This window comes from Erythrolamprus reginae, chromosome 1, assembly GCF_031021105.1.
Source record: "Erythrolamprus reginae isolate rEryReg1 chromosome 1, rEryReg1.hap1, whole genome shotgun sequence".
In the NCBI taxonomy this organism is placed as follows: domain Eukaryota; kingdom Metazoa; phylum Chordata; class Lepidosauria; order Squamata; family Dipsadidae; genus Erythrolamprus; species Erythrolamprus reginae.
In genome coordinates, this window is record NC_091950.1 from 9,658,452 (window position 1) to 9,673,093 (window position 14,642).

Sequence of the window (14,642 nt, forward strand, 5' to 3'; positions counted from 1 at the left end):
ATAAGGACTGTAAGACCATCTAAATTTTCAATATAATGGAACTCAAAAAAGTAGAAAAAGGGGCAACAAGAATGATCAAAGAAATGGAGCCCCTCCCTTATGAAACCAGGTGGCAACGCCTTGGTCTCTTCAGCCTTGAAAGACGGCATTTAAGGGATGACTTGATCAAAGTGTATAAAATCATGCATGGGATAGAAAAGGCGGATGGAGAAAAATTCTTTTATCACACAATACTGTACTAGGACGAGGGGCCCCTCCCTAAAACTCAAAGGTATATATTTGGTGGGATACAAAGAAAAAGAGATAATTTTATTGTTATTTTACTTTAAATATATCAGCATTTAGTAGTTATATTGTAGTAGATGATGATGATTCACAATATAAATGTGAACTCCTTTTTTCTTCTACCCTTATTCTTTCGTGTTTTTTTGTTCCTTTTTTTTCCGTTTATTTTAGCTCAATTTAAAATAGAATTTTAAATTTTTTACATATGTTGCTAAATATTTTAGATGTGTTCTTATTTACCACTTTATAATTGTTATTTTTAAATATTTTATAGGCTGTGTTAAACAATGACAAGATTTTTTCTTTCCATTTTTTTAATGCTTAAATATAAAGATGACTTCTACTCTGAGTGGAGCGATTGTAGCTCCACTAAGTGTTGCATGTTATGTATGTCATGTTTGTCTTGGAATTTAATAAAAATATTTTTTTTAAAAAAGAAAGTGAGGACAAATAAAGGGAAATATTTCTTCACCCAGAGGGTCCTTGGTTCATGGAATTCACTTCCAGAAGAGATTGTGACAGCTGTCAGCCTGGATATTTCAAGGCAGGATTAGATAGATTCATGGATGCCAAGTGTATCAGTGGCTATTGAAACGGATGTCCAAGTGCCGCCTCTGTTGGTTGAGGCAGGCAGGGTTCCCTTGGGTCCCATTTGTTGGGGGTCGAGGGAAAGGGAGGCTTTTGCCTTCTTTTTCTGCTCAAGATCCCCACGTACAATTGGTGGGCCCCCGTTTGACACACAATGCTGGACTCGATGGGCTTTGGCCTGATTCAACATGGCTCTTCTTAGGTTCTTATGTTCAACCTCCTTTTTTTTGGGGGGGGGAGGTGTCTTATACTCCAAAAAATATGGTCTCTGTTAGAAATTTTATATTGGTTCAACCTCATCGACTTTCTGTGGTTGCAACCGTTTCAATGACCTATGAAGATAAATTTCATATTTGATTTCTATCCATAGAAACATAGAAGACTGACGGCAGAAAAAGACCTCATGGTCCATCTAGTCTGCCCTTATACTATTTCCTGTATTTAATCTTACAGTGGATATATGTTTATCCCAGGCATGTTTAAATTCAGTTACTGTGGATTTACCAACCACGTCTGCTGGAAGTTTATTCCAAGCATCTACTATTCTTTCAGTAAAATACTATTTTCTCATGTTGCCTTTGATCTTTCCCCCAACTAACTTCAGATTGTGTCCCCTTGTTCTTGTGTTCACTTTCCTATTAAAAACACTTCCCTCCTGGACCTTATTTAACCCTTTGACATATTTAAATGTTTCGATCATGTCCCCCCTTTTCCTTCTGTCCTCCAGACTAAGGAAAAGGGGGGACATGATCGAAACATTTAAATATCCAGCTCTTCTGTCTATCATGCATGTGCTCCATCCACCCTGCTCATTCCCCCAAGCAGGAGATTGAAAGACAACTGCAGTTGTTACTAATTGTGGGAGAATATGTCAATTGAGGGTCCGTCTTTAAACCTAACCCTAACCTTGAGTACTGTTTATTAATTCTCACACTAAACTGGGTATATATTTTCCAGACATGGCTTCTACCTGCCATTTCATCAGGCCTAATATAGGTAGCCCTCAATTTAAGACTACAATTGAGCCCAACATTTATATTGCCAAGTGACATATTTGTTAAGTGAGTTTTGCCCTGTTTTATGACTTTTCTGCCCACATTTCTTAAGTGAATCACTGCAGCTGTTAAATTGGCCACACGTTTTTTCAATGAATCTGGTTTCCCCATTGACCTGGCTTTTCAGAAGCCAGCTGGGGTGATGGCAAATAGCAATCACAAAACCCTGAGATGCTGCAATGGTCTTCACATGAGCTTATTGCCAAGTTCTCAAATTTTGATCACTTGACTGTGAGAATGTTGCTTTGACCACAAGTATCAGAACTGATTTAAGTCGCTTTTTTCAGTGGGTGTTATAACTTCAAACTGTCATTAAGCCAATGGTTTTATGTCGTGGACTGCCTGAGGATGAGGAGGATGAGAGGGCCATGCTCAGTGAAGGGCCGCTTCTCTTCGGCACTACCAGTGTGCCCTCTTAGGCTGTTGCGGGATCACGTGAGAGAGATTTGGCTTCTGAGCATGTGCAGCAAGTGAAATCTCATTTGAGGACATGCGCGTGAGGGTGATGGACCGTTGAACTTACCTGAATGGTCTTCTCGATGCACTGCAAGGAGAGTCCAAGATGGGTTATTCTTCAGTCTGATTGGTAGGGACTGAGTTTAATTTAAATAATAGGCAGGCACTGCCCTCTTAGCCCTCCAGTCAAAAAAATAAGCGAAGGAGCAGTAAAGCTAAACACAATTTATTAAACAATGAAATGCAATAATTCTAAAAGGAAAAATAACTTCCATCTTCCCAACATAGACCCTGGTCCCAGAGCCGGGAGGGTTTGGACTCTCCTTGCAAGTGCATTGGAGAAGGACCATTGAACTTACCTGAACGGTCTTCTCGATGCACTGCAAGGAGAGTCCAAACTTGGGATATACCCAAGTTATAATCATAGGGAGGGAGAAGGCTGGACCAGGGGCTCAGAAAATGAACACACCCCTTGTGAAACCCTCCTCCCAAATGCTGCTTCCGCAGAAGCAAAGGAGTCAATCCGGTAGTGCTTGACAAAGGTGGATGGGACTGCCCTACAAATGTCTTCCAAGGATGCCTGGGTTCTCCAGGCTGCCGACGTGGCCGCACTGCGAGTAGAGTGTCCCGTAATCCCCGGTGGAATGAGGGATCCCTTGGTCTTGTAAGCCTCTGAAATGCATTCTCGCAACCAGCGGCTGATTGTCTGAGAAGAGACCTTAGTGCCCATGGACCTCCTTGAAAAGGACACAAACAAGGCCTCCGAAGCTCTAAAAGCCTGAGTCCTACGGATATAGATCTTTAGAGCTCTTCTCACGTCTAGTTTATGCCACTTCAATTCAGAGGGGTGAGTCCCATGAACACAGAAGTCCGGCAACACTATTTCCTGTGCCATGTGAAAGGTAGAATTGACTTTGGGAATGAATGCTGGATCTAGCCTCAAAACAACTCGATCAGGGTGAAATCTGAATAGGTCAGCTCTTCTGGCTGAGGTAATGGTAACTAAAAATGCAGTTTTGATAGTCAGTAATCTCAAGGGTACCTGACGAATAGGTTCGAATGGAGGACCTGTTAAGGCGTGTAGCACCAAAGACAGATCCCATGACGGGAACCGATGGACGGGCGGTGGCTTGATTTTGGCAGCCCCTTTGAGGAAGTCCCTGATGCATGGATGTCTGGTGAGGGGGCGGTAGCTGTCCTTTACAATGATGGTGGATAAGGCGGCAACATGGCGACGTAACATATTAGGGGCAAGGCCTTTCTCTAGGCCTGCCTGCAAAAAGGTCAGTACAATGAGAGGAGAAGCTGTCCGAGGGTCCAGTTCTCGTTGCTCACAGAAATTGCAGAAAGTCGCCCAAGTAGCTTGATAAATCCTTCTGGTAGAAGGTCTTCGTGCGGCCTGTATAGTATCAATGACCGTATCAGGTAAGCACTGGCTTTTCAGATGTTCCCGCTCATGTGCCACACGGTCAGCTGCCACCACTGTGGCTCCGGGTGAGACATTGAGCCTTGGCTGAGAGAAATCCGGTGGTCCGGGATTCTCCAGTGTGGTGACATCGAGAGTTCCACTAGATCTGCAAACCAGATGCGCCGTGGCCGGTAAGGAGCTAGTAACAGCACCTCTGCTCTCTCCTGTAGAATCTTCCGCACCACCTTGGAAATGATAGAGACAGGTGGGAATGCATACAGAAGACCCGGTGGCCAACGGAAGTGCAGCGTGTTCACTCCCTCCGCTCCTGGAGCAGGGAAGCGGGAGAAGAAGCGAGGGAGCTGAGCGTTGTGGTAGGTTGCAAACAGGTCTACAACCGGCTCCCAAAACCTCTCTACCACTTCCTGGAATATCCCGGGATCCAGGCGCCATTCTCCAGGATCCAGAGTCTCCCGGCTCAGCCAGTCTGCGCACACATTCTCCACCCCCGAGATGTGTTCTGCTGACAGGGAAGCTAACTTGGCCTCCGCCCACCTCAGGAGGGAGTCCGACTCCTTCATCAGTCATTGTGACTGTGTTCCCCCTTGTCTGTTTATATGTGAGCGCGTGGAGACATTGTCGGTCAGGATTAGAACATGATGACCCCTCACTAAGAATGCAAAGCTGCGTAGGGCCAAGTTGACCGCTTTCAGTTCTAAGAAGTTGATATTGACCTCTCGCAGATCTGAGGGTTCCCACAGACCTTGCGCCATCTGTGATGAGAGATGTGCCCCCCAGCCCGTCAAGCTGGCATCTGTTGTCACCGTGAGATAGTTCCTGTCCAGGAACAGGGAGCCCTTTCTTAAGGCTGGGGACACCCACCACTGTAGTGACCGGCGTATCTTGGGGCTGAGAGGGACTCTTTCGTGAGAGTGGCTGGACCTCCTTCTCTGAAAGGGAAAAGGAATCACTGCAGTGGGCGTATGTAACATCTTGCCCATGGAATGATGTCGATGCATGAGACCAGAGTCCCCAAGAGTTTTGACAGAAAGGAGAGCTTGGGGCAAAGTTGAAAGCCTAATTCCCATACAAGAGCTCTGATCGTGGACTGTCTCTCCTGGGACAAGAAAATCATCCCCAAGTTGGAATCTATGATGGTCCCCAGGTGTGCCAGACGTGTCGTGGGTGTTAAGTGGCTTTTGTCCCAATTGACTGTAAAGCCATGATCCTGAAGCATCTGAATAGTCAGGCGCAAGTCTTTGTCCGCCTGATCCCTTGTTCTTGATAGTATTACAATGTTGTCTAGGTACGCCATTAGGCATACCGATTGATGCCTGAGGCTGGCTGTGAGGATGTCCAACAACTTCGTGAATGTCCTGGGGGCCGAAGAGAGACCGAATGGCATGGCTCTGTACTGGAAGTGGGCCCCTTCCAGACTGAATCTCAGGAACTGCCTGTGTGGAGGAAAAATAGGGACATGTAAATAGGCCTCCTTCAGATCTATGGAGGTCATAAAGTCTTTGCGCCTGATGGAAGCGAGTATAGTCTTGAGTGAATGCATTTTGAACCTCCTGTACTTGACATAAAAGTTAAACTGACGTAAATTTAGTATTAGCCGAACTCCTCACCGAGTAGAAGCCTCTGCCTTGTTCTTCTAGGGGAACCTCCTCTATTGCCCCTATCTCCAGCAAGTGAGATACCTCTTGGTACAGAAGCCTCTTCCTTTGGGGGTCCGATGGAATGCGGTATGGGATGAAACGATGAGGTGGAGGGCGAAAAAACTCGATCCTCAGGCCTTGTGACACCGTGGCCGCCGCCCAGGTGTCCGAGGATGTGGCTTGCCAGACACACGGGAAATGCATCAGCTTGCCACCTAGGGGAACACTGAGTAGAGAGTCCCTTGGTCTTTCTAAATCCCGGAACCTCTGAAGGGGCGGCGACCCTGAAACGACCTATTGCGGTCAGACTGGGAGGACCTGTCCGATCTGAAGGATCCTTGGTTAAAAGAGCCCTGGAAGTACGGCCTCGACGTCTGGGTGTTGGTCGAGGAGGGCTCTGCTCGAAAGGACTGACGTCTTTGGTAGGGGTTAAAGCGCCTGTCCTGCCTCTTATTTGACCTGGACATAACTTTCTTTTTGTCCTTGTCCTCTATCAGGACATTGTCTAGGACCTCCCCAAACAACTTCTTACCTTTGAAAGGTGAAGAGGCAAGGGACCATTTGGACTTAACGTCCGCTTGCCAATTTGGGAGCCAGATGAGTCTCCTAGAGGCCACCGAGGATGCCATTGCTCTCAACGCAAACTTGGCAGCGTTGACCGTAGCGTCCGCAGAGAATTCTGTGGCCGCCAACAGCTTATTAAGGTTCTGGCGAAGCCTCCCATCCTCCGGATCGATTCTCGATTGGATGTCTTGAATCCACAGAATGGTGGCCCTGTTGAAAAATGAGGCCGCCGATGCCGCTCGTAGGGCCCAGGCCGCCATCTGGTGGGTCTTGCGAACCATGTTCTCTGCCCGTTTGTCCTCCGCTTTCAGTCCTTCCTGGGATTCTGACAGAACTAGGGCATTAGAGACCAAGCTGGTCACAGGCTTGTCCACAGACGGGAATGCAAGTAAATCCTCCATTTGCTGATCAAAGGTATAAAACCTTCGGTCAAGATTGGAAGGGCCCTGGACCGCTGCCGGGTTCTCCCATGGACGCTGGATCGTTTCCAGGAATAAATGTGACAATGGAATGTTCACCGTCTCCTGTTTGAGAAAGACAAACAGGACTCCCAACGGATGAGCTGACGCAGAGGGGGCTCCCTGACCTCCTTCCCCGGCCTGGTCAATGGTCCATTTTTCTTTGTTATGTAGGACCTTAAAAAGGGAACTCTTAAAGAGGCCTGTAAATAGTGGTTGTTCCGGTGGCTGACCATCCCCTGACAATTCATCCTCAGGGTCGCTGAAGTTCCCTCTGGAAGATGCATCATCCTCCCTAGACTCAGTCAAGGAATGAGTGGCTGGAGCCGTCCAGGGGTCTCTGAGCCTCAATGGGGGAGGTCCCATTGGGAGCTGCTGGTGTTGTTGTGCCCCATTAGCCAGGCCCTGTGTATATGCATTAGCGATTAAGTCCTGAAGGGCCTGGGGCATACTTTGCCAAGTGTCCTGAGAGCTGCGTAATCCAGCAGCCGTTGGTGTGACGGTAGCAGTCTGAGCCTGCCCATATTGTGAGGGCATGGGCGCCTGAGAGGTTGGGTAACCCATGGGCCACACCGCAGCTTCCCTGCTCATGCTGTAGGCCTCAGGTCTAGATGGGGGCAGTATTGGGGTGCTCCTTTCCGGGGACCAATCCTTCTCTGAAGCTGAGCCTACCACCCCTGGTGTAAACATGGGGGAGACTAGCTGAGGATTGGTACTCAATGGCTGACCCAAAGAAGGAGCAGGCCCTGCCATCTTCTGAGAGGCCTCCAACTGCCTCTCCAACGCCTTTATGCGCTTTTCTGCTTCTCTGAGTGAGGCCCCCTGAGATGTCTTGGCCTTCTGGGGCTTTTCTTTGGGGTAGTAGGCCTGGTGACAATGGCCTCTTCCCATAACTGAGCTGCCTGCTCTGAAATTATTTGATACTGCAACTCACGGTTAAAATCCAACAAGAAAAGCGATCTGCTTCACGAAGCACACTTCGATCTGTAACACTCAAAATCGCAATAGAAGTAATCCTACTGCGACTGCGTGTTTCCAGGCAGCCTAAACCTTGATGGTGGGGGCTAGCTCGGGAGGAGACCTTCTCAAAATGGCCGCCGGCCGGTTGCCCTAGCAACCCTCCAATGTATAGGGCTAAACGGCAGTTTTCCCTGATTCTGGGCCACTCAAAATGGCCGATCGTTGCTATGGCAACAGGCGGGAACTCCAAGCTCCCCCGCCTTCCAAACTGCCGTCACTTATTTATTTTTATATATTGAAACTCCTTCCAATCTCCTCCGGCGCTGATCCCCCCCTGTAAGGTACAATCAGCCGATCCCTCCCGGAGCTGCTGTCGGCGATCGCGGGGGGGGGGGGGAGGCATCGCGCGACTGGCGGCCCCCTCCCCAGGCCGTTGCCCGATCTCCTGACAAACTGTCCCTCGGTATATTCACCACGGGGGTAAGCGGACCCCCCTGAGGCGTCAACTGTGTCCTCGCCTGCCGGGTGCTATCGCGGAGATAAACAACCCGGGGGCTCTCTCCTGTCACCACAAAGGCCTCCTTTCATATGGAGATGACAGAGAGGAGCTGCAGTCTTCAGGGTTAAAATCACTGGAAGTTTGAATCCTGGCTGCTAGAGGCACATTTCCCCCAGCTGTACCTAAGGAATAAAGGAGGAGAAAAATTTTGATTAGTAAACCTGCACAATAAACACACAAAAATACACAATAAACAAAGTTTAAAGGTAGAGAACAAACTCAAAGTCCCTTTACTGCGACTGAGTTTTTTAGACTAGAGGGCTAAGGGGGGCGGTGCCTGCCTATTATTTAAATTAAACTCAGTCCCTACTAATCAGACTGAAGAATAACCCATCTTGGACTCTCCTTGCAAGTGCATTGGAGAATCTGGTGATTGTCGCCGATATTTTTATTTCCTCACATGCGTGGAATTAAAAAATCAGTGAAAATCACTGAAATCTGCCTTGCGCAAGTGTCCCCATGCAAGATTTTGCTTGCTCTGCATGCTCAGAAGCCCCTAATCATCTTTGCTGCTCTTCTCTGCAGTCTCTCTAGAGTCTCAACACTCTTTTTGCACCGTGGCAACAAAAACTGAATGCAATATTCCAAGTGTGGCCTTACCAAGGCCTTATAAAGTTGCTTCTCTTCTTGTTTAATTTCCACCCATTGCTTCTTGTTCTACCCTCAGGTGCTTTGGAGAATAGGTTGACTCCTTCTTCTTTGTGGCAACCCCTGAGATATTGGAAGACTGCTATCATGTCTCCCCTGGTCCTTCTTTTCGTTAAACTAGCCATTCCCAGTTCCTGCCACCGTTCTTCATATGTTTTAGCTTCCAATTCCCTAATCATCTTTGTTGCTCTTTTCTGCACTTTTTCTAGAGTCTCAACATCCTTTTTACATTGTGGTGACCAAAACTGAGTGCAGTATTCCTTGTGTGGCCTTACCAAGGCCTTATAAAGTGGCATTAACACTTCACGTGATTCTCTCCCTCTGTTAATGCAGCCTAGAACTGTGTTGGCTTTTTTGGCAGCTGCTGCACACGGCTGGCTCACATTTAAATGGTTGTCCACTAGGACTCCAAGATAACTCTCACAGTTACTACTGATGAGCAATGTACCACATATAATGTACCTGTTCATTTTCTTTTTCTTGCCTAAATGTATAATTGTGTGGTGCTTGCTGCTTTCTGAGATAGGCTGCTTTCTTGCAGATGTTTCCCTTTGTGCTGATGATGTTACTTAGTTTGGTCATGAAAGTCTGCAAAAAAGCATAACAAGCTCAGAAAGCAGCAAAGATCTGTCTTTCCCCTATCCTTCCTCCTCCTCCCCCTCCCCCTCCTCCCCTAAAACCCACTCTGGTCTATCCCTGATTATGTTACTTAGTTTGCTAATGAAATGTCTGCAAAAAACCATAACAAGCTTAGACAACAAGGCTGAAGAGACCAAGGCGTTGCAACCTGGTATCATAAGGGAGGGGCTCCATTTCCTTGATCATTCTTGTTGCCCTTTTTTGCACCATTTCCAGTTCCATTCTATCTTTCTTGAGGTGCAGTGACCAGAACTGTACACAGGTCTCACCATCGATTTGTACAGAGGCAACACAATACTCCTCCTCCTCCTCTCTCCAAACCCCACTCTGGTCTAGTCCTGATGATGTTAACTAGTTGGATAACAAAATATTCTGGGTGGAAATGGTAATAGGCTTTTATATCCTTACAAACATAAAAACAAAAAATCATGCATGGGATAGAAAAGGTGGATAGAGAAAAAATATTTTCTTTCACACAATACTAGGACGAGGGGGCCCTCCCTAAAGCTCATAGGTAAGAAAGCAAGGACAAATCAAGGGAAATATTTCTTCACCCAGAGGGTCCTTGGTTTATGGGATTCCCTTCCAGAAGAGGTCGTGACAGCTGGATAGCTTCAAGGCAGGATTAGACAGATTCATGGATGTCAACTGTATCATAGGTGGTTATTGAAATGGATGTCCATGTGCCACCTCTATGTTGGTTGAGGCAGGCAGGATTTCCCTGGGTACCATTTGTTGGGGGTCAGGGGAAAGGCCTTCTCTTTCTACTCAAGATCCCCGTTGACAATGTTTCACCAACACTCCACAGTCTGCATTGGTTGCCAATCTGTTTCCGGTCACAATTCAAAGTGTTGGTTATGACCTCTAAAGCCCTTCATGGCATCGGACCAGAATATTTCCGGGACCACCTTCTGCCGCACGAATCCCAGTGACCAGTTAGGTCCCACAGAATAGGCCTTCTCCGGGTCCCGTCGACTAAACAATGTCATCTGGCAGGACCCAGGGGAAGAGCCTTCTCTGTGACAGCCCCAACCTTCTGGAATCAGCTCCCCCCAGAGATTAGGATTGCCCCCACCCTCCTTGCCTTTCGTAAACTTCTTAAGACCTACCTCTGCCATCAGGCATGGGGGAATTGAGACATCTTCCCCAGGCCTATATAATTTGTGTATGGTATGTTGTGTGTATGTTTTTTAATTATGGTTTTTTTAGTTTTTAAATGTTAGATTTGTGTTTTACATTGTGTTCTACTATTGCTGTGAGCCGCCCCGAGTCTACGGAGAGGGGTGGCATACAAATTTAATAAATAATAAAATAAATAAATGTTGGAGCTGAGCTAGGGCAACGGCTCGCGTGCCAGCAGATATGGCTCTGCATGCCACCTGTGGCACCCGTGCCATAGGTTAACCATCACTGCTCTAAGACGTCCGTTTTAATGCTTCTAAGGTTCTTCTCCTCCTCCCTCGTTCTTTTTGCTTCTCTTTTTTTTTTTAAAAAAAAAAGAAAGTTCCAATAGCATCAAGAGATGGCAGTGCAACCTTTGAAGGTACAAACTTACTTTTTGAAGGGCTGCCTTCCATTTTCCTGCATCTTTTTCTAGATCAGCGGTTCTCAACCTGTGGGTTGTGACTCCTTTGGGGGTCGAATGACCCTTTTACACGAGTCGCCTAAGACCATTGGAAAACACATTTTTCCAATGATCTTAGGAATTGAGACACCGCTCCACTATCCATCTCCAAGCGGGTTCACCCACATACAAATAGACTACTGCAAAAAAAAAAAAATCTGTACCATGCGAACATAAGAACAAGCCGACTTAACGGCATTGCGCATACATTGCCATCTTGTTTTCGGCTTTATTTTTTTAAAAAAAAAATCTGCACTGTGCATGCATACGGTATTCTCTTGCGAGTGGAGGAATGGAAGGATCTTCTGGTAAAGTATCTCTGGACATTTTCTATTTTGTATATTCTCCATCTATTCTTGGTTCCCTTAACAGGCAGAGGCCTCCCAGAGAGCCACATGGGAGAATAATCTGCAAATGGTTGAACAGCACAACCACGAAGCAGATGAAGGGAAACACACCTACTGGATGAAGATGAACCACTTTAGTGATTGGATAAGGAAATTTGGGAGTACAGTAATCCCTCGCTATGTCACGGTTCACCTTTCGCTGATTCGTTCGGGTTTTCAAAGGGGGCTTCAATCCATTAAATCCATAAATTTTTTTAAATCCATTAATAATTCATAAAATTCTTCTACAGTATTACTGTACTCTATTAAAGAAACTGGTAGGATATCACACGTAGTTCCAGCTGAGAAACATTATAGAATGACTGTTTAACGCAAAGGGTGGGTTTTAAAAGTCCAAATATTTGTTTGTTTGTTTGTTTGTTTATTGATTGATTGATTGATAGAGTTGAAAGGGACCATGAAGGCCATCGAGTTCAACCCCCTGCCCAAGCAGGAACCCTATAGTACACCAGTCAAGTGGCAGTTCAATCTTCTCTTAAAAATGTCCAGAGTGTTGGCGTTCACAACGTCTGCTGCTAGGTTGTTCCATTGGTTGATCGCTCTGACCGTCAGGAAGTTCCTCCTTATCTCCATGTTGAATCTCTCCTTGGTCAGCTTCCAGCCATTGTTCCTTGTCCGGCCCTCTGGTGCCCTGGAGAATAAAGTGATCCCCTCCTCTCTGTGACATCCCCTCGTATACTTGTAGACTGCTATCATGTCCGCTCTGGCCCTCCTTTTCTCTAGGCTATCCATGCCCAGTTCCCTCAGTCTCTCTTCGTAAGTCTTGGTTTCCAATCCCTTAATCATCTTGGTTGCTCTTTTTTGCACCTTCTCCAGAGTTTCAATGTCTCTTTTGAAGTGTGGTGACCAGAACTGAATACAGTACTCCAGGTGTGGTCGGACCAGGGCATAGTAGAGTGGTATTAAATACTCGTTAAATACATTAAAAATATATTTTCTCTACTTCATGGGACGTGTTATTTTTGGGGAAACGCAGTAATCTCCAGTCCTTGATCATCTTAGTTACTCTTCTTTGCACTTTTGCAAAAGGCTCTACATCTTTTTTGTAATGTGGTGACTAAAACTGGATGCAGTATTACAGGGGTGGCCTTATTAAGGCTTTAGAAAATGGTACTAATACTTCATATTAGTATAGGATAGAATAGGATAGAATAGAATAGAATTCTTTATTGGCCAAGTGTGATTGGACACACAAGGAATTTGTCTTTGGTGCATAGGCTCTCAGTGTACATATAAGAAAAGATACATTATAGGAGCCGGGGTGGCGCAGCAGGTAGAGTGCTGTACTGCACTCCACTAAAGGTGACTGTATATCTGAAGGTCAGCGGTTCAAATCTCATCATCGACTCAAGGTTGACTCAGCCTTCCATCCTTCCGAGGTGGGTAAAATGAGGACCCGGATTGTGGGGGCAATAGGCTGGCTCTGTTTAAAAGTGCTATTGCTAACATGTTGTAAGCTGTCCTGAGTCTAAGGAGAAGGGTGGCATAAAAATTGAATAAATAAATAAATAAATAAATAAATAAAACAAATAAAGAAAGAAATGCATTCATTGCTATTTAGAAGCAGATTCCCCACTGCTTCCCCACCCTCCATGGGTAAATGCTTGAGTTGGCAGGTACCAGCATAAAGATTGCACATCCTTAACAAGAGTAACAGAGTTGGAAGGGTCTTTGGAGGTCTTCTAGTCCAAACCCCTGCTCAGGCAGGAAATCCTATGCCATTTCAGACAAATGATTGTCCAAACTCTTCTTAAAAACTTCCAGTGTTGGAGCACCCACAACTTCTGGGGGCAAGCTGTTCCGCTGGTTAATTGTTCTAACTGTCAGGAAATTTTTCCTTAATTCCAAGTTTGTTTCTCTCCTTGTTTAGTTTCCATCCATTGCTTCTTGTCCTGCCTTCAGCTGCTTTGGAGAATGTTGTGTTTGGGCCTGGGCCAGCCGTTGCTCCCACAGATCGGAGAGACGCAGCACAAAGTGAATGCGAAAGCCTGGCTGACAGCCAGGAAGATGTGGCAGACAGCCAGGAAGACGTGGCAGACAGCCAGGAGGAAGAGGCCACTGGTACGCAGGATTCAGCAGACAGCCCAGGGGATTTGGCTTGCAGTCCCTCAGACAGTCGTTCGTCCCTGGGTTCTTCTGCAGATCAATATATTGATCTATGTAGCTGAAGAGCTATGCAAAGAAGGGATCGCTTTAAGGAGTATTACAAGTCATTTTAGGAGCACCTGGGCTGGGTGTGGTTCTTTTTTTAAAAAAAATATAATTTATTTATTTATAAATACAGAAAAAGAAAAAAAGGGAGAAGGGGGGGAAGGAAAGGATAAACAGAAGGAAAAAAAGGGAGGTAGGGAGAGGGGATACAAAACCAAGAAATTTGGAAAAATAGTATCATTATATATCATAGTACGTAAATTCCTTAGTATCATTATAATGTTTCTTAATGTAAATAAACAATATCCTTATTATTACCAACTATATCTTAAATTGTAGTAAATCATACATCATGTTTCCAATAAAATATCAATTTCTAGTACATGTATATATCTATATTTATTGGATAGTAATAGACAATGTTCCCTCTATTTTTTTTTCGGTGGGGGCGGAAAAGTATAGTGTCTGAGCGACAGTCCCTTTGGGACTGGGCGGCATAGAAGTATAAATAAATAAATAAATAAAAAGATTCCCTTCTTTTTTTATTAAAATAAATTAATAATAAAACAAAACCAAAATCTATTACTATTATTACTATCTTCTCTTTTTCCATCCCTGTCTCCTCCCCCCTTTTTGTGTGTGTGTGTGTGTGTGAACTCTTGAACCATTTTTTAAATTTATTTATTTGATTTGATTTGATTTGTATGCTGCCCCTCTCCGTAGACTCGGGGCGGCTCACAACAATAACAAGAACAATGTAAGAACGAATATAATAATTTAAAAAACACTAAAACCCAATTTCCAATTAGAGGTGAGCTATTGGAAATGGTTCAAGAGTTCACACACACAGACACACACACAAACGGCTGGGGGGGGGGTTTCTCTGTTATTATTTGGGTGCTTTTTACCATATGCTTTAAATCAAGAGTCATTTCTCTCTCTCCCCCTCTTGCTCTCTCTCTCTTGTTTTCTTTCTCTTTCTGTTGCTTTCTTTCTCTCTCACTCTTTCTATTTCTTTCTTTCTTTCTCTTCTCTCTCTTGCTAACTCTCTCCCCCTTTCTCTCTCTCTCTTTCTCACTTACTTTCTCCCTCTCCCTCTGTCAGCGAGGGAGCTGCGAGAGCGCTTTCTCTGAGCGCTTCGGGAACGCCTGCCCTGCCTCTACTGCAGCCCCCTTGCTGGAA